The sequence below is a fragment of the Rousettus aegyptiacus genome, unplaced genomic scaffold (assembly GCF_014176215.1).
Source record: "Rousettus aegyptiacus isolate mRouAeg1 unplaced genomic scaffold, mRouAeg1.p scaffold_m13_p_3, whole genome shotgun sequence".
In the NCBI taxonomy this organism is placed as follows: domain Eukaryota; kingdom Metazoa; phylum Chordata; class Mammalia; order Chiroptera; family Pteropodidae; genus Rousettus; species Rousettus aegyptiacus.
This window is the reverse complement of record NW_023416306.1, coordinates 52346211-52364480: the sequence shown is the minus strand read 5'-3', so window position 1 is coordinate 52364480 and position 18270 is coordinate 52346211. Positions and strand designations below refer to the sequence as shown.

Here is an 18270-nt window from a genome sequence, read left to right as displayed (position 1 = left end):
TACCAAAATACATTGGTTTAGCTTTTTTTTGGTTTTGCTCATCTTTTTATATAAGCCATGCTCTTTGGTGTCTGGTTTCATTTGCTCTACCTCGCGGATAAGCAAATGAAATTTGCAAGATCCATTTATTCAGTTGCACGTAGTTGCAGATCATTTATTATTGTTGCAGCATGGAAGTCCATTGTCTGCCTGTCTCCTGAATTATTTTACAAAATAAAATGGTAGGGATGCAAGATACAATAAGTTTGAGCTACGTAATCTTTCTATTGTTTTTTTTAACTTATTCTACATAAATAAATATGTCCATTAATGATATATAAAACTTTTCTGTGTGCTTTGAATTTTACATCAGTAGTGTCTTAAAATACATATCATTTTACAACTTGCTTTTTTTTCTCTCAATATTATGCTACAGATGTGTTTCCATTTTTACACATGTATACTTAGTTCATTTTCATTTCAGGATAGTGGTTCACTGAATATACATTAAAATCTGTATCCTATCAGTGGCCACTAAGGTTACATCCTCCTTGTGCTTATGCATGGCGCATACCCAGCAGTGTGATCTCTGCTCAGAGAGTATGCACACTTTCACCTCTACGTATAGTGTCAAAATGCTCTCCTAGCAGGTGTAGCTGGAAACTGTGAGAACTCCCACTACTCCACACATGTCAACATGTTCGCTTGTGGTTTATTGTTTTTTGCCAATTTACTGGGAGTAGAATGGCATGTCCCTGATTGCCAGTAATGTCAAACATCGTGGTAATTTCTTTGTCATTTTACTTTCTTGTGTCTCCACAAGGCTTTTTTCCCCATACACTCAGTTTCCTGCTCCACTCTCCCTGCAGATTTTGCAGGTGGCAATACAGATTTTTATCTCTTTCTCTCTACTGTTAATTAACAAAAGGAGACTGTAGTCCAAAACAATGCTAATTCATCTAATGCTAATCTGTCCACTTATTCTCTTTATTATCTCCCTCCTCTCTCACTGTAGTTGGCCTCTCCTATTCCCCTGAAATGTACCTAAAGATTATCATGACATATTAATTACCATGACTCACTTTATTGTCCTCATCTTATTTCAGCTCCTTGGACCTCATGCCTATACCTCATCATCTCTTCTTTCTTCATTTATTGAATACTCTGTGGCCTTTCATTTTTCTGGATATTTACATGTCTAATACCTGGTAAGATTACCTTCTCCTCTTAACCTCAGAACTAGTGATTCTTTTTCTGAGCTCCCGAAGAACCTTGCCAGCACTACACACACACACACACACACACACACACACACACAGATTCTGAAAGATTTACATTTTTGTATCCCCAGTGCCTAACACAGAGTTTTGGCAAATGTTTGTGGAATGAATAAATTAGGCGAACGTTTTTCTGGGTTCTCTTCAAGTTCTATCCCACTGGTTCAGAGGTTGTAGTAGTGAAAATAGAATCTATTTTCTCGACACTGCCTGCACTACCCACTTGAACAGAATGCTTTCCCCCTGCTAGAGAAGTCTTTTGCCAGAACCCAAGGGGTTCTACACTGGTCTGAACAAAATTCCTGTCATAAGCTGTGAAACAGCATCTTTGTTGGAGGAACAAGTCACACTGAATCTCCCTTAGGGCTGGGGACAGCAGAGAAGGAGGCGATGCCCATTGTAGAAGTTCATCCCTCTGTTCCTCAAGTCTCATACACTGTGAAAAGAAAAATAGGAAGAGAGAAAGAGGAAAGGGGAGAGTATGTAAATGAAAAAGAGGAGAACAAGAATTCACAAGGAGATATTAAGAAGGTGATGATAACACAAGGGTGTTATCCTACTCAGAAGAGCAGGGATGAAATTAAATCTACAAGAGGCATAGCCTTTTATTTAGATCACCTAAGTCTGCCCAAGTGTGAGACTTCTGGATCCCAAGGTGGTTTTAAGTTGTCACAGAGTGATCTTTTGTTTCAAGTGGTTTCTAGAACTCTAACCATTACTAATAACAACTGTTTTCAGGGTCTCACTCCTGGTAAAAAGCACCAGCCACACATTACTTGGCCCAATTATGAGTATATCCTGTTTCTATTGCTACATGTAAATAGCAGGTGGGGAAGAATTCAGGCCATCATGTGGCTTTCCTACGAAGAAGAAATTGGTGTTTTCCAGAGTCACAACTTGCTGCTTTTGCGTCGTATGCTGCTAATTTATGCATTTAATAAATAGCTCTTTTATGTATTAGCGTTGTCTTTTAAAGATCTCACTTTTCCATGTGTATTAACATGCTTACCTAAAAAAAAAGAAAAAGAAAAAAAGAAATATTAGATCGATTCAAACCACAGAGGTTCTAAGAGAGGTGTATAGTGCCCTGTCTGTTCAAATATGAGGGCTAATTGGTTTCCCAAAGACCTTGATCCTTATTTTAAAGTAATACATTTCACTCCAAAAACCCTATGATTTATTTACACTTTAAAATGATAGACTTCACCCCATCAGTAATCTTAAAATGGTGTTAAACCTGGTCTATGACTAAAAAGCCTTTTTTTTCATTTCCTCATTGAGACAGACAGCTGTCAAATGCGGCTTTCTCGATACTGCATTTCATTCTTTAACAATAAAATGACAAGTGAAAATAGGCAATTATAATAGCACCTTGCCTCCTAGAGTCCAAAGTTCCTGGAAAAACTGCCATGCTATTTAAATAGCAGATAGATTATCTGTTTGCCTACAGTGGTATGGAAGGCAGGATTCTCTTAGAGAAAAGTCAAATGTGAAACAAAATGGGAATGGAGATTGCTCTAGGAAGAGAGGTGTTTAAGGGCATCTGAAAATTGCTACCTAATAAGTACATGAAAATAAAGATCTTTCCAAGCAAAGGTCCAAGCCGCTCTTTGTTTAACATGCATTTTTAAAGAATACTGCCATGCCAATTTAGCCCAGATCCAAGAGATAAATTCCGTCTAGAGATGGCTCTGTGTCATTTGTGACTCTCCAAGTAGAGGTTAAGGGAAACACTATGAACTTATAAAAGTTGCCCAGATATTTACCAGAGACCAATGCTATCTTATATTTTTGTATATCCAGAAAGGAATGTGAAATGGGAAAAAGTAAGGCCTTTAATTCTCTAGCATATTAAACCTGGAGAAGGAAGAGTTTCCTGGTATATCTAGGTAACGTTGCCCTTCTGTATGTTTCATCCTCAATCCATTTAATTTGAAATGTTATGCAAGTCTTTTGTTTCTGTCCTTGATAAAGGGCATAAAAGCCAAATAGATATTTACATATTTCCGATAAGAATATTCCCTAAAATATATTTATTTTGATATGCATCTAATTCAAATATGGGCAATAAATTAGGCTGGGTGACCTATCTTAATGAATAATTTGCTCATCCATTCATGTATTAATTCAACACACATCTATTATGTTGCCTACTATGTGCTAAGGACCTCGTTAGGTTGAAATTCAGAGTTGAACAAAACAAATGCATTATGCAATGAAATCTCCCTACCCACCTGTCTTCCCAACTATTTTTCTCATTCTCCCTCTTTCATTTCTTGACTATCATCATCATCATCATCATCATCATCATCATCATCATCATCACCATCATCTAGATGCCCAAGCCACAATTCAGAAAAACATCTTTTTTTTCCCTCACATTGGTTGTCAAATAATCTTTCATTGAAATATTTTACTTTGTAGTTCTTAATTAGCTGAGCATTCCACTGTTCCATTGTTGATGTTGTCTATGATCTCATGAGGGTGGTGGCTACCAATATTGCAACCCACAGACTGGGCAGTCCCCTTGATCTCTTAAATGGTTCCAGAGAGTTCCCTAGGTAAAGATTAGTGCTGCATCTGTTGGGCAGTGTTGACAGTCTCATCAAAAATAGTATTTCCTCTGTGTTTAATGTTTTTTTTCCTTCTTTCTGTCCTTCTGTAGTTCTTTGAGGGCTTTGATGATCAGAGCAGAGGTAGAAGATACTACCTTAATTTGGGCCTGTCTATTCTGAATGGTCAGTTTCACCGTAATCCTCAGACCCTTTTCAATTACCACTTGCTTTGGCAATGTCATCACTGCCTTTTTTGGAGACAGACTCAGGGGCCTGACCTTGGGGGCTGGGGCAGTACTCATTGGTGCACTTCAGGTATACAATTTTGATCTCGTTGGGGTTAAAGTTCAGCAGAATGGTGGAGGCAGCTTGTGTCAGACGAACACAAATTCAGGATAAAGGGAGAAATTTGCACCTTGGCCTCCTCTAAGCCAAAAGCTGAAAGCTACAAGAAACCATCTTGACTAAAGTTCTTTCCTCCCTTTTATTCTACTAAAATATATTCTTTGATTCATATCTTCTTGGGTTTCTGCCTGGAACATTGCAATAGCAAGGACACAGGTCTAATGATAAATGGGCAATGAATCTATTTAATATCTTGGGCACCAAATAAATGTTTGCATTCAATATTATAATTTATAATATCACCACTATTGTAGGGATAAGAAACTTAAAGCTCAGAGAGTTTGCATCAGCTGTTCAAGGCTTCTAAGGTAGTAAGTACAATAGCCGGACTTTAATCGAAGGCATTTTGACTTCAAAGTCGGTGTTGTCTCCACTCAGCTACACTGTTTTGTGTCCACCATGGTATTCCCTGATCATGCTTCTCACTCATGGAGGGTCCTAGTAGAGGCTCCTTCATGTACACGATTGGCTCATCTGTCTGAGGTGATATTTAATATCTAAGGTGAGGCAACACTGTAAGAAGCCACCACAAAAATAATAATAATAAAAAAACCCTCAAAGTGAGTCACTTAATCTTACAAAAATGAACTGTTAGATTGCAGCCCAGCATAGCTGGGAAAAACCTTGAATAAAAGCCCTTATTGTAAATTTTACTGCAGTTTCCCAGTAGGTGAAATGAGATACTGTTTTTCATCTTTTTGCTTCTTTGTTTGAAATCTCTTTGCAACTAGAACAGTATTATTTTATGTTACCTTTTTAGTAATACCTTGAATTTAGTGTTCAGAAAATAGTGATAAGACTATCTGGGGTAAAATTTCAAGTGTCCAAGTGATATTACCCAATTATATAATAAATGTTAAAGCACTTTGGAGATAATAAATGGTCACGTAAATGAAAAGTATTATTATGTTCATAAGCAAACAGTCTTTCATGTGATATTTGATGAGAGGTCTTTAAAAACAAATGAAAACAACCTAACTAATGCCCCTTGATTACTCTATTAAATAGTTAGTAGCATAATTATTCTTCTTTTTAAATTTTCATATTGAAAAATGCAACCATTTGGCTCAAAGTTTCTGTCTCTGTGGGCATGTACAATTAATTTCTTAATATGCTACATGTTTTGTGTACTAAAACCTGTGGTTTTCTAGGAATTGAGAGGGCTCTTACAGTAAGTGCCAATGAAAATAGATAAGACTTGAGATCAAAGTACTGATGTACTATTTTTTTCCAATTATTTTGCATGCATTGTTGAAATTAGCAGTAAGAAAATCATAAAAGATGGCCTTTTTATGTCTATTGTGAATTTTTAAATGGCAATTGCAAAAGTGAGTGAGGTACCAACCATTAAAAAGTCTTAAAGAGGTAGTTTTGTGTTCTGCAAGTGTAGATTTCACAATAGCTTCCTTTGAAGTAAAAATCTCATCTCCTTGTAACGAATAGGTTCTGAAGAAACAAAGCTTCAAGAGGTTTAGATGGGCTATAAAAAATGTTGTAATCTCCTACAGGAGAGACGTGATTTATAAGGCAACGTATTTTTTATGACACATCGATGTTTGCAACAGACCAGGCCAGTAAGTAAGAAGTTCAGATTTAAAAGGAAAGAGCAGCAACATAACTTTCCTTTACAGGTGTCATTTGGCTTAAAACAACCTCTGCTAACCCATGGACTGAATCATTTTGAATGCATGCAAGTGGGCTTTGTGTAACAAAAGGTCTATGTGCAGGAGCCAGCACCTCTGTGCCAAAATAGTTTTTAATGAAATAGAGATAAAATGATCTCTGTGTGTCTGTGTTTGACAGTGGTCTTAAGCCAGTCTTGGGGACCTGAACAAAGCTAGGTTTCTGCCATTAGATATTTTCAAAAGAGGCAGCAGAGTATAATAATGTTAATAGCATGGGTTACGGGGGCCAGACAAACCTGGGTTCAAAAGCTACTTCTGCCATGTACTAGATTGATATGACCTCGGGTGAGTAACCTACTTAACATTTCTGCACATCAGTTAACTCATATGTAAACTGGGGATAATAAAAACCTCATAGGATGGTTTTGTGGATTAAGTAATATTATATCCTTTAAATGTTTAACCCAGTGTCCAGTGCATAGTAAGTAATCAGGTAAAGCTTGATATATTTTTTCAGGCATTTACAAAGCATTGATTGAGTAACTCCTCTGCACCAAAGTATATAAGTGTAGTTTGTGTGTGTGTATTCTCAAGTAATGAAGCACACTCCCACACCGCCTCTGCATTATACGAAAATGTATAATTAGAGTTTTTAAGCAGTCTCTAACCACTAGCACATTAGCAAACAACAAACACTATTGCACGGTGCAGAGTTTGTTTACTTGGCAGAATGCAGATAATGCAGCTGCTTCATACAACAGTCAAACAGGGAGAGGGGGGGTGCTGATTGCAGAATAAATTGAGCCATGAGACTATGTTTAGTTAGAATGTGATGTAATTTTAAAAGTTGAATTATTCGAATCATTTTTAAACAAGTTGAAATGATTGTGTTTAGTTATTTAAGAAAGACTGGGCAATTCAGGAAATGCCCCCACTCTTCCTGCTTGAATTTAACCAATTATAACTTTAAAAGGAAGGAGTATAATGTAACTAATTTCAAAATCTATAATGTCTATATCATGGCATGGCTATCTGGGTCAAAATATATGTCCTGGAACTTAATAACCATACGCTATAAAATATAATTGCTCTAATAGTATAAGCCAATAAGATGAGTCTTTATTCTGTCCACAGACATTAACATTATAAAAGGGGACCCTATAGCAGTTACATAGTAAAATACCATTATGCATATCTTTCCATGTGTAGTTATGGTTATGTCTATATAACACTGAACATCTGTATGAAAATCGGAAAGTTCAATCAACTCTCCAGATGTCCCCAAATATCAACATGTTTGGCTTATGGACAAAACAGCTGGACTTTTGTTTTTCATTTCATTTTCTTCCAGATGTTAGTCTCTTGTAGACACAACCTCTCTTGGAGTCCTTTCTTACCACTCACTTTTGGGATTATAACTGAATTACTGAAAAACAAAAAGGTTTACTATATCAATATATGTCTCCTGTGTTGAAGAAGGTTGTTAGTAAAAGATCTGCTGGATTATATGTAAATGTCAGCAGGCAAGACAGCAAGCAGCAGTGGAAAACTTAAGGGAGAGAGAGCATGAAAGTTATTTGATTCAAAAAATAAAATGTTTAAGAAAAATAAAATCCTTCACATTTTTATTTATAGTAAGTATATGATCTGATATTGGTAAATTCAGTATCTTTAAAGATTGAGGTAATGTAGTATGGTGGAAAGACACAGGGTGTGCATCAGGAAGTCTTGGGTGTGAGTTCAGATTCTGCTCTTGACTTATGACATTGTGAGCCCTAGTTTGCTCTAAGGTGCCTGGGATTCCTCAAGTTTTAGCACTAAAAGGCCCATGCCTGAGAAACCCCTCAGTCCCAGGCAAATGGATGGTTGGCCATCCTACTCCTCATCCATAAGATGAGTATTATAATAATAATTTCTTCGGAGAGCTTTAGTGCAGATTGATGAATGGAGAAAGCATCTAGCATATCAAGAAGTTCAGGGTCCCCAAATAGAAACTATTATCATCATTACAAATCTCATCTACATTTCCTATTATGTTTCCTCTCAGAACACAAGCTTGTTTCCATTTTATTCAACACAATCAACACTTCACTTACACTATGACAGTCACTCTAATTGATCCCATCTCATTCTCAAAAGCACTTAAACTTCTATACTGCATTTATTCTCATTGATTCAATGGTCATGAACTTTACATTGTCCTCAATGGAATCCTAGAGATAACTTTTTGTTTCCTCCACACAGACCTGATATGCTACTCCAGTTCAGGTGTACATTGTTGAAATGCCAGTGCCCACAGAGAGCCTGACACAGAGTGGACCCTCAACAGATACTTGTTAAATAAAAGAATGATACATGAATGAAAAAGTAAATATATATGTAGGTTGAGTTATGGCAAACTGGTAGAGCAAACATTAAATCGTGACCCTCCTCTACAATCCGTCATTCTGTTGTAGATTTCTTTACTTACTGCAGAAACATTGATTACCATCTTTCAGTAATCAAACAGATGTATTCCTTTCCAAAACTTTCAATATGCCGATTGATCTTTACCAACTGAGCAGTCTAGTCTGCTCCCTTCTACTCTTTGTCCCCTGTATTACTCTTTGGGTCTCAAGCCTCTGGTTCCTCCTCATGTGTCAAAACATCCACAGGCCCATCTGTAGCCTCATCACTTGGTCCAGCTGCAAACTCAAAAAGCATTCTCTTGAATCCTTTCATCACTTCACCTTATTCTACCTTCCGGGCTACTTAATTCCCTGTGCCTTCCACTTCAACTAAGCCCTGCCCCTGCCTCCAGCCCTCACAATGCCTGCATTCCAGAGGCCAGACATCGTCAACAGCAACAGGCAATTAAGCCACAGGTTTTCCCTTTTCTGTCTCACAACTTAGGATCCACTTTCTCTAGGAAGGCTTTTCTTGTGAGTTCCACCCAATGTCTAACCTACCGTGTAAGCTCAGCCATCTTCTCAGAGCACCGGTTGCAGGAATCAAACAGAGCTAACTTTTGAATAACAACTCTGCCATTTACTGTACTTGGTATTAAATGACTGTTTCTAATTTTCTAAGCCTTGATTGCTCCTTTGATAAAATGAGAATGAGAATTGTACTTGTGATAAAATGGGTATAATAATTATGGAAATTAACTGAGGTAAAATAAATAAAGCTTGGAATACAGCAGACAATTCACTCATTCCTATTCATCCTAATATTCTTATTGTTTCTAAGGTTGCCTATGCCTACTTCCCTTCCTTAAAATTCTGTAAAATAAGATAACTGTGATAATTCTTGAATATGTATCCCCAGGTATTCTGTCTTGCCTTCAGTAGGCTCCCACTAGCCATTACTGAACTGACTCTAGAAGTTATAGAACCCTAGTCTGTTGGGAAATATTTATATTTGGAATGGACTTAGGACCAAAACATTTAGTTCCCCAAGTTACTTCAAAAGTGAAAATACAAGATCTAAATAAAAGAAAGTCCTCAATGGGGACATTTCAGAACTGTAGGGAGAAAGATTACGCTCCTAATCTCTCACCTTAGCATTTTGATTCCTTCTACTTTCAAGCCATGAATAATATGTCAAAGTTCATTTAGATCCAAGTCCAATTAAGTTTGACCTTAGGGATAGTTACTCATATCTCCCAGCAGATGTGTGCTTGGGAAGAAATCATCATCTGTGCCCTTTGTTCAATTTTTAAATTACCCAAGTTTATGGTACTAACCAATTAAGCCAAGAAACAACACCCATTGAATATTTAAGCTGCTGGTTTAAGTGTCTAGGCATTTGTGCTGGAAAGCATCTTAAGAAATCACTTCTATTAATTCTGCATGGAACAAGTCTGAGAGTTGAAGAATTTCTATAACTATTATCTAAATCCTTACACTAGCTGCTGTGCCATGGATAAAATTATTTAACCACTATGCTCCTTGGTTTCATCATCTATGAAGATTGTTGCCAGAATTAGGATTAATGTATGTACTTCAAGTGGCACAATACCTGACACACAGTAGGTGCTCAGTTAATGGTATCCATTATTAATTATTGGTATTATTAAAGCATTATCAGGGGTTTTAAATATCTGGTCATTATTCACTATGGGAAGAAACCATGTGTATGTATGTGTATGTGTATGTGTATGTGTGTGTTGGGTCAGTTCTTACATTTACCTTCCATTAATTGTATTCATTATTTTAGATTAGTTTCAGAAGTCATGTTCTAAAATATCTTAATTACTGTTCCTCACAATTTTTGCAGCATATTTTTTGTTGAGTAAGGAAGAAGAAATGTGATGCAAAGAATACCTATGAAGATTCCAGTACTCTGGTAGATGCTTTCCCTATATTTTCTCATTTCTCACAACTTTCCTGTAAAGTGTTAGTATGTCTATTATACAGAGGAAACAGATAGACATAATGAAGATCCCAGATTCAAACTAGGTCTGCATAACTCTAAATCACTTTCTATTTTGTGGTGGAGCAGGGAGAAGATATAGTTTGAGGTCTCAACTTTGTCTATAAATAATTGTGTTCTTGAACAAATTACCTCACAATTATGATCTATAATTTTTAATCCATAAAACAATGGAGTTGGATTAGACCATTTTTAAGATCCAGAATGACAAGTTTAAGATGAGATATGGTAAAATAAGTCTAAAAATAAATCTAATCAAGGAGAAATAAAATGAAAGGGCCACCTCTCTCTTTTTAGTCAGTGAGTCAACGATATTTTGAGTATTCATCCTTCCTAAAACTATAAAGAAAAGAAATGAAAATGAGAGAATCTATTGGTCCCTGACATAATATGCATTTTTTAGGCTACTTTTATTTTTACTCTGGCTGACATCTGAGGCATGACCTTTAGGCATGATCTAGTGGGGCTCTTTCTTCTCTTTCTCTGTTATTTTTTACCAGCCTATTTAATAGTAGTGCCCAATCTCACCCAGAAAGATGATGAGGAAGCTGAATTATTTGTTACCTCTGTCTTCTTTTCTTGTTTTTCTAAGTAACAAGATAGGAAGGAGCTCATTAACAGTCCAGGAAAATGTCTAGAAAAAAATTAAGTTTTTTTTTTCCCCCATGAGAGGAATGAGTAGAACAACTTAGAAGACTATGTCTTTATTTTTTTAAATAACTTTTTTCAATTATAGCTAACATACAATATATATTAGTTTCAGGTGTACAACATAGAGATGCGACATTTATATAACTTACAAAGTGATCACACTGACAAATCCAGTACCCATTTGACACCACACATTTTTATTACAATATTATTGAAGAAATTCCTTACTGCATCTCTAAGACTGTTTTGCAACTACCAATTTGTACCTCTTAATCCCTTCCCCTTGTTAACCCACCTTCAAGACCCCTCCTATCTGGCAATCATCAAAACATTCTCTGTATCTGTGAGTTTGTTTCTGTTTTATTTATTTTGTTCTTTAGGTTCCACATATAAGTGAAATTATATGGCATTCGTCTTTCTTTTTATGATTTATTCCACTAAGCCCAATACCCTCTAGGTTCATCCATGTCGAAGTATTATTCCATGGTGTGTATATATATAATCTTTTCTTTATCTGTTTATCCATTGATTGACAGTCAGGTTGCCTCAATATCTTGACTTTTGTAAATAATGCTGCAATAAACATATGGATTCACATGTCCCTTCAAAGCATTGTTTTGGGCTTATTCAGCTAAATACCCAGAAGTGAGATTACTGAGTCCTTTGTCTCTTGTTATAGCATTTGTTTTAAAGTCTATTTTGTCTGGGACAAGTATTGCTACCCCAGATTTTTTTGTTTGTTTTCATTTCATGAAATATCTTTTCCATCCCTCAACTTTCATTCTGTGTGTGTCTTTCAAACTCAAGTGAGTCTCCTAGGTAGCATATGTAAGGGTCTTGTTTTCTTATCCATTCAGTCACCATATCTTTTGATAGGAACATTTAGTCCATTTACATTTAAAGTAATTGTTGATAATATGTACTTATTGCCATTTTATTATTCATATTTTTGATCTTTTTCTTTTTAAAGAACTCCCTCTAACATTTTTTGTAATATAAATTTGTTATTGATGAACTCCGTTAGCTTTTTTTTTTTTTTTTTGTCTAGGAAGCTCTTTATCTGTCCTTCATTCAAAATGATAGCTCTGCTGGGTAGAGTAGTCTTCATTACTTTGAATATTTGGTGCCAACCCCTTCTTCCCTGGAAAGTTTTTGTTGAGAAATCAGCTGACAGTCTTATGGGAGCTCTCTTTTTGGTGACTAATTACTTTTCATTTCATGCTTTTAAGGTTCTCTCTTTGTCTTTAACCTTTGGCATTTTAATTATGATGTGTCTTGATTGTGGTTTTATCTCGTTTGGAATTCTCTGCATTTCTTGGATTTGTATGCCTATTTCCTTCAAAAGTTTAGGGAAGTTTTCCATTATTATATTTTCAAACAGGTTTTCAGCATTTTGCTCTCTCTCCTTCTGGTTCCCCTATGATGCGAATGTTGATATGTTTGATGTTGTCCCCAAGGCCCCTTAAACTTTTTTTTTTATTCTTTTTTCTTGTTTCTGTTCTGATTAGATATTTTCTGCTACCTTCTCTTCTAAATTGCTGATTCAGTCCTGTGCTTCATCTAACGTACTGTCGATTCTCTCTAATGTACTCTTTATTTCAGTTATCGCATTCTTCATTTCTGACTCGTCCTTTTTTATGTTTCTTACCTTTTCGTTGAAGTTCTTACTGAGCTCATTGAGCACCCTTCTATCCAGTGTTTTGCACTCTGCATCTGGTAGATTGCTTGTCTCCATTTTGTTTAGTTCTTTTTCTGGAACTTTGTTCCGTTTTATCACTTGTGTCATGTCTTTGTCTCTCCATTTTGGCTGCCTTATTGTGTTTTTTTCTATGTATTAGGCAGAGCAACTATGGCTCCTGGTCTTCGTAGAGCGGCCTTATGTAGTAGGCATCCTCTGGGGCTCAGGGGCACAATCTCCCTGGTCACCAGAACCAGGTGCTGCAGATGCTTTTTGTATGGGTTGTGTGTGCCCTCCTATTGCACTTGATCCTTAGTTGCTGTTTGTTTGCACATCAATAGGAGGGACTGACCCTCACGATAATTTGTTGTGAGAACTGGCTCTGACTACAGTAGAGACTGTTGTGTAGGGGCTGACCTTATGGAACAGGATTCAGTTTATCAGAGCTTTGGTGCCTGCCTAGTCGGCCCTTTGGGTGTGTTGTCCTCAGAGATGGCTGGGAGATGATCTGGCTCTGTCCAAAGCCTACCACTGGGCATGCTGGCCCCAGGGCCTCCTTGGGGGATCATCACAGCAAGCCAAGTGCTGTTGCAGCCTGTACCCTGACTGGGGCCACCAAGCAATCCATAGATGGCCACCACCTTTGCTGGGCTTAGAGGTGCTCAAGAGGCCAAGCCACAAACCAAGGCTGGCCACTACTATTGCTAGACTTGAGGCTGCTTAGCAAGAGATATGGGGCATATAAAGGCCAGATGCTGCTTGCTTAAGTTTTGTGAACCTTTGAGAGATTTTAGAAAAGTCTGCAGCATGAGCCAAGGGAGGCCATATGTATGTAAAAGCCACAGGAAGCAGCTTGGGTGAGCCCACAAGTTGGGTGGAACAGAGGAGTCTCAGGGTTTCTCCAGGGCAGAGCTACTAGTGTTAGCTATGTTAATGAAGATATAGCGGCCACTGTTGTCTGCACGCTAGGATGGGGTGGGGGCTCAACAAAGAGGCAGTGGATCTTCCAGCACTTCTGTCTGGAAGAAAGCTGCTCCTCCAGCCTTCACTCTGAAGCCCAACAACTCAGCGTCTCCCTGTATGTTCCTGGCACCTTTCAATCTACTTCCCCAGTGCCAGAGCTCAGAGAAAGTGAGTCTGTCAGTGAGTAAGTTCGTGTGGGTCCCCTTAAGAGGAATGTCTATGATTCCCACAGCTGTTTGTCTCACTCAGCCACAATCTACACTGGTTTTCACAGCCAGAAGTTGTGGGTACTTCTCTTCCTGGCACTGGAACCCTGGGCTTGGAGGCACGGTTGGGGCCTCTAGCTCCTTTGAGGAAACCTTCACAGCAAAGATATCTCTCCCGATTCTCAACCACCACACGCGAGTGTGGGACCAGCCTGTTCCACATCTCTCTCCCTCCTACCAGTCTCAAGGTGGCCTCTTTTCTGTGTTGTAGGACTTCTATTCAGTGAGATTGCAGGCAACTTCAAATGATGTCTATTCTCTAGTTTAGTTGTAATTTTGATGTGATTGTGATAGGAGGCAAGTATAGCATTTACCTACTCCGCCATCTTGACTGTAAATCGTGGTTGAGTCATTAATTCTCCGTGAATTTATTCCTTGTCGCTGTCATGTCTTTCTTTCTCTGGCCAATTCTATTAGTCCAATTCTATTAGTTTTGGAAGCTTTATTGAATTCTGTCCCTAGGGTCTCCACCCCTCACTCCTTCTGCTATTATCAGACTTTTAGTAAAGCACATGCCTTCGATTGTGGTTAGTTGTGTATGTGTCTATTCTTTATTTCAACTTATATCACTATATATATATAAATACACAATGATGTATACTACAGCTTCTTTATTGTCTTGTAGTGAAAGAAGTGTATATGTACATAATAATCATTTGCAGAAACCTTGTAGAAGGAAGGAATTCTCCTCTTTTAGAAGAAATACGTGTCTAGTTTTAATGAAGCCTGATATATCTCACCTAACCAAGTGGATATATTAAGAGTCAGTGCTTTACCTTACAAAATTATTCATGGAGAACTTTGTTTTAAGTCAAACTACCTTATTGAATTTTAATATGAGTTTATAAAGACTTGATTAATATACAACTTTTTCAGGAATAATTTCTCTCACCAGACTCTTAGCTATTTCTTTGCCAATCCCTGGCATACAATAAGTGCTTTAAAAACATTATCAAAGGAATAAGTAAGTGAGGGATTATAGGGTGCTGCCAATCCCTGCTGTACATCATTACTGACCTTAGAAATATTATTTTAAGCTAATGAAACAAAATATATTAAAATATTTTCATTCTCTTTTCTGTTTGCAAAAATTGTTTGTTATACACATGAATAATTGCTTCTTGTTAATGTTATAGGCTGAGCAACAGCAGTCATGAGTTGAGGGAGACAGAAGTTCAGGGTACCAAGACTATTTGCTTGTTTCTGTCTTTGTAGTAATAACGTCACTCCTAATATGCAGATTGAGTGGTAATAGCTTTGAGTAATTAGAATTTTGCTCAACAAAAATAATGACTTTAAAGCTGTGAGTAGAAACCGATTGTATGCTGTGCTACATCATCATCTTCATGAAAGGGAAAAGGCAGAAGTAGGTGGCTGGTGATTTCTACAGATAACACTTAATAAGAGGTGAGCCAGGCCCCAAATTAAAGCTTCGCTCATAAAAAACACCTTGAGGTTCTAAAATCCCTCCTTATCTCTCAAACGGTTTCTATTAATGTGTGGTTTATTCAGTGATTTTAAATGTGGCTACCATCCCAGCTTATATCAAATATCACCAGGTAGATTACTGGCAGAAGATACTGTGGGATTGCTCAGGGGTATAACTGAGAAAAATGACTGTCTTAAGTTTCCTTCATTTGACCTCTTTTCACTCAGGAATCCCCCTTGCTTTTATTTGTAAGGCTGCATTCCAGACCCCAAAGCAAGCACAAAGTATATTTTCTCTGTAAACAGTGTTACAAGTGGAGGGTTGAAAATATTTGCTTTGAAAATTCTTACTTAAGCAGTGAGACCAAAAGGTTTACTCTCTGTCAATAGGTTTCTCATCCTCCGTGATATGGAAGGATGTCTCTTCTCTCACTGCACATTGTATCTGGAGCACATGAGGGGTGTCTGCAGCAGTCTCAGAAAATGATTGATCAGAGCCTTGCCTTGCAGATCCGGTGCAGCCTCTCCCCTTCTCCATCGCTATGAGTAAAGTTGGAGTAAAGTCTAATAAACTAAAGAAATTAGCAGGAACTCCAAGATGCAGAATTCTGTTTTAAATAATTGAAATCGAATGATAATCTCCTCCCACCCCAAGTTGAGAATTTTAAAATAAGTTTATAATGACAATTGGGATAGGGAGATGGACATCAATTATAAAGGGTTGTACAAAACTGAAATAATAATCAGGGGTTATGGCCACTGGCCAGTACGCTCCATGATAATGGACCAGTGAGCCAACTGTGTCTGTTTTTGCTCATTATTGCACTCTCAGTGTTTTGCCAAGTGCCAGGGACATAGTGGGCTCTTGGTAGATATTTGAGTAAATGAATGAAAGAAAGTACAAACGAATGAACAAATGAATAAATGAATGACTGAATGCAAAGCCAAGCCTACTGGACCCAGTCACATTGTTTGTTCACTACTCATACCCCACTCACACTCGGCACTTATTTATTGTAAAACCAAGAAAACAGAAACGTCCAGGACAGCTTTGAAGAGCATTCCCCATCTCAACCATTCACCCAACAACCGAGGAGGGATTTAACTCTCTTTTTATAACATTTCAGATGATCATTTGAAACTGTCATAGAGACACCTTTATTTCCATCTAGCACCATTCATAGGCTTCATATTTAAGAAAGCAGAAATTGGATTATCTGAGAAGTGTTGGAGACACTCGTCTGCAGTGTTTAAATGCTAATGGGGCAAAGGACAAAATGATGATCCTGGAAGCTTTGTCTATTGGCCCCTCTCCTTGGTGAATGAAAAATGTCACCGAGGGTTATCATTCTTAGCAAATGTTGATGGAAAAAAATGTCAATTTTAACTGAGATCTGAAGGTTCTTTTGCATTTTCTTTCTGATAAACTTCTACTATTTTATAAGTAGATGCAAATGTGAATTTTTATAATTTGACCTATTGTCAGAAAAAAATCATCAAAAATACCAAAATAACAAAAGATAATTTGCTCATTAAAATGTGTAAGTTTATTTAGACATTAAAGTAATAAGTTAATTTATTGTTGCTCTGAAATCCTTCATAATAGGAGAAATAATTACGAATGGAAAAGTCTCAAGGTGTCAGAGTCAAATAAAATTATAAAAACAGCTAAAAATTAGATGTTTACCTACTCAGGTAGATTATGTGATGTCTAATGAACCATTAACTAGACATGGACATTACCCTGGGTCATTCATGTATGACTTCTTGGAACAAGGCCCAGATTGTTTCTTCTTCTAATTTGGCTAATACAAATTATTTAAAATGTGAAAGAGAGTAGTGTAAGAAAAGGGACCTTTAAGAAGGACACGTTTAAAACACAATCTACTTTGGCCACATTATCAGTCTGTGATCTTGAACTTTGTAACTTGTAAAGATGTATGCAAACATATTATAGTTTTCATTCAAATATTTGAAACTAGTCTTTGCACAGGGTACCATGTGACTAATTAAAATTTTGCTGTATTCCTTAAAGAACACCAAATGTGCTCAGTTATTTTTGCAAGTGAATTTCCCAGATTTACATGGTCAGATTGTATTAACTTAGAATTATAAATCAGTGAATTCTTTCCGGCTAGATTTCTGCCAGGAGCAATGAAAGCTTTAACCAGGAAATAACAAAGCTCCAAATTCTTGTGAGGATATTGTAGCAAAGTGATTATCCTGTAATATTAGGGTGCATGAACATTACAAAGTTTTAGAGGCATAAGGAGTCTTCAGGACTCATAGCAGTTTTCTCTTAGAAAATCAGGTCCCTGTTCTATTTCCAGAGGTTAAGGGAAAAGGTAAACTGATGTTCAGTAGAATATGTGCTTTTCATCGACTCATTTAGTTTGATGGCTGTTAACGTAATATATATGTTGAGCTTATTGTTAATAAAACCAGTCTCAGTAAATTTCTTCAGCTATGCTTTATGGGTTATTTAAATTACACACACACACACACACACAACACACACTCATCTAGACTCTCTTGGTTTAGGTTAACTCAATAGAGAACATTAGAGTAAAGGTGGCAGAAACCATGAGATCAGGCCAGTTTTGTGCTCTGTTCTTTTTCATATATGCTCACTTACTGAAGTATTGAAAAGAGGACTTGTATCGGTTAGCTCCAAGTAGGAGAAAATTCAATAAAAATGTTAATTAAACAATAGAACTTATTATTGCGATGAAAATTCAGGGATAGGGCCTCAGGATTTGTTGATTGGTGGCTCAGACTCATAAAGAATCTGTGATTTCCTCCCATCTTCTGCATGTCTCATGACAACTGTAAAAAGTGTGTATAGTTTTACAAGAGTGGAGTTCAAAGAATTTAAGTCACATATACAAAGTCACTCAGTAAATGGCTTATGTGGGATATCAGCCCACTCTAAATCTAGAGCCTATTCTTAAAAGCAAACTAAAATCATGGCATACATTATAGATACTAAGCATTCTCTAAGGAAAGGAGATAATGCTTATTATTAAACAT

The 18270-nt window shown here is 37.0% G+C and overlaps 1 protein-coding gene and 1 pseudogene across 39 annotated transcripts in view; one reads left to right on the top strand and one right to left on the bottom strand.

The window, feature by feature from the left end:
• PTPRD (protein tyrosine phosphatase receptor type D) overlaps positions 1–18270 on the top strand; it is a 1934582-nt gene that overhangs the window by 1433456 nt on the left and 482856 nt on the right. The gene's annotated exons all lie outside the window — the stretch shown is intronic.
• On the bottom strand, positions 2785–15778 carry LOC118615077 (annotated as a pseudogene).